Genomic DNA, 3,250 nt, shown 5'->3' on the forward strand with positions numbered 1-3,250 from the left:
ACTGTTAAAAGATTAATAGAGTATATAAAAGATTACACAATTAAGAATATCAAGTATAAACAGGAGTGAGGCAATTCTTACAGCTGGCAGTTTATTCAAGGTATAGAAGGGACTTAACCCGGTCTTGCTGCAGACAGCCTCCGATTCATTCAGTATTTTCTTAACAGACTCAGTAACTTCAGCCTCTGTTAGTTGAATATCAATATGTCGTTGAGGATCTTTTGAGTCCCCTGTGTACTCACACATTATACCGGGGCGACGGCTTAACGTTAAATACTCCAAGATATCCAGCAACGAACAAAGTCAACTCCTGTCAAACTGTTAGCCATGAAAGCTCTGATCTTGGCGAGTTGTGGTGCATATGTGGCCCATTCCTTGGCAGTCAACCGTTGCGGAAATGGATGTGTGTTGGTAAGCCGGTGAGCACGATAACCCGGCAGAGGGTTCTCATCTTCAGGGGAAGTATCCTTACAGTAGAACCAAGTCTGGTTCCAATCCCTAGGATGACTATGAAGTTTGGCGTGAGGGAAGCTGACATCCTTCCTTTTCTGAATGGAGACGCCGCCAAGGTCAGTGTTGGGCTTGTCTACAAATTCAGTACGACGGTTCAAATAGAAAAAAATCCCGGAACAATTCAACGGTTGGCTCTTCTTGCAGATAGGCCTCACAAAACACTTTAAAGTCGCAAATATTGGACACAGAGTTGGGTCCAATATCTTGAGAGTGGATCTGGAAGCTGGCAAGCACATCATGAAAAAACTTGGATCCGGGCGGTTTAAAAGCACGGCTCATGTGATCAACAAATACCACTACCTCGCCGTCCTTAGGGGTAGGAGGATTTTCTGGACCGGGAATGCACCAGTGGATTTTGCTTCGTTTTGGTAAAGCGCCAGTTCTGACGCATCCATCTAGCTGCTCTTCAGTAACCCGGGAAGGGACCCAGTTACAAGCATAAAATTGTTTGGCCATTTCGAATGAAGAGTTGGAAAAAGATTGATGCCGGTTTAAGACTCATGGTTGGCAAGCATAAAGCATAGAAGGTTAAGGAAAGGTATTCAAGCATGAAAAATCGTTCAAATCGGAGGTTCATGCTATTATAAATGGTAAAATGATTGGCGGTTTACAAGGGGACTAATGGCATATGACAGATTATTTTCTAAAGGATAAACTGCCTACACAGACAATGAAAGTACAGATCTGAAGCAAAGATGACCAAGTGAGGAAAAAAAGTTTCACAAATCAATATGATAATTTCAGATATGCAGCGTATCAATAAATCGAAACATATTCATACTCAAAATATAGGTGTTTAAGCAGTTCATCAGGTCTAGATGAGTTTTTCTATATGGAAGAAGATATTCTAAAGATGAAAAAGGGGATTACAACTACGACTGTGCAAGAAGGTGTCGGAATCTAAGTTTGCTGTTTACACTATGGAGATGAACAAAGAGGAACAGCTGCGAGTTTTGATGAACACCGAAACCCTAATGGGGAATCTAGAGCAAGGGAAAGGGAAAACTTATGGTTGTTGACGGAGCAGTGAAGGCACACCGCGTTTCTCTGGTACCTTTAGGTTGATGTAGCGGCCGGAGATGAGGTCGAGGGCGGAGCTTGACGATGGCGGCCGCGCGCAAGGAACAGGTCGGCGCAAGGAAGAAGAGGATGCCAGGAGGCATGGAGGGGGGGGGATGAAAAGGACCCCCCGGTCTTATTTATAAGGCGAATGGATAAGTGACAGGCATGAAAATCGAGGAGCCCAAAAAGTTGGATCTATGACAGAGCGGTCGCCTCGATTGTTGGAGGTTCATTAATGAAGGTGAGACATACAATTTTTAATAACAGGTGACATCATGGCGGTTTATTACAATCTTGGAGGATGACATCATGGCGATTTACAAAATTTATGTGAAGGTGCTAAAGAAGGAATTTTCTAAGTATTGAAGATTGACATGAACAAGTTCAAATCAATCTGGGGCCTAATGTTGGGGATATTACTACTAAATATAAACCGGCCATGAGGGGCGGGTTATGCTCACAATGAGTTAGTCATATTTGAAGCCCATAAAGACAAAAAGTATGGCGCTTTATGGAGGAGATCTAACATGAAGGCCCAGGGCCCAAAGGCGGATTAGAGCCCGTAGACATAAACCGCCATATGATATGTAACTTATGTTGTAAGGTAAGGAAAGGTAGAAACTGAGCCGGGCACGTTTATGGGCCGGCCTCGGGATCCTGTAAACCGCCGGGAGTCAACCTGTGTATATAAAGGGACGACCCGGTGGCGGTTTAGGGACAACAAATAATAACTCGAGAGCCAGGCAAAGCGGATTCGCTTCCTGGTCATCAAAACCCTAGCAATTCCATCACAACTGGAGTAGGCTTTTACCTTCATCGTAAGGGGCCGAACCAGTATAATTCCTTGCGTACCTTGTCCGCTTTAACCCCTTTAAGCTAACCCGTCGAGATGGCTCCATGATTAAGACCTTTCACTAGGACATCTACCATGATCAAACCACGACAATACCGCTCAAAATATTATTCATATCTATTTCAAAACCGAGCTCTGGCACCTCTACAAATCCCTGCTTCCCTCTGCGAAGGGCCTATCTATTTACTTTTATGTTGAGTCATCATCCTCTTATTAAAAAGCACCAGTTGGAGAGCACCGCTGTCATCTGCATCCATTACTGTTACTTTACATTGAGTATGACTTGACAGGATCTCTTTTACCATGAATTACAATGTCTAGTCAGTCCTTGATCTTTAAAGGTGCTCTGCATTTATGTTTTGCAGTCTCAGAAAGGGCTAGCGAGATACCATATTGTTATATCATATCATGATTGCTTTGAGAAAGTGTTGTCATCCGAGATTTGTTATTATTGCTCGCTAGCTGATTATGTCATTGATATGAGTAAACATGAGACCTAAATGTTATTGTGAATATAGTTAGTTCATAATCTTTGCTGAAAACTTGAATGCTGGCTTTACATATTTACAACAACAAGAGCAAACTAGAATGCTGGCTTTACATATTTACAACAACAACATGTCAGTGACCCAACACACCTGTAGTTAAGTCACTAAAGCAGCATCCGCATTCACGCCCGACGAACCTACCCCGACGCCAGCCGTCCATCCATCTTTCGTGGCTCATTGCCATTCACCCGCTATATTAACTTGAGCCCCATCTCCCAGCCATAGCCAAAGACCCACAGTCATTCTCCTCCGGTCCCTTCCTTCTGTCGGCAGC

Source organism: Triticum dicoccoides, chromosome 1A (genome assembly GCF_002162155.2).
Source record: "Triticum dicoccoides isolate Atlit2015 ecotype Zavitan chromosome 1A, WEW_v2.0, whole genome shotgun sequence".
NCBI lineage: Eukaryota > Viridiplantae > Streptophyta > Magnoliopsida > Poales > Poaceae > Triticum > Triticum dicoccoides.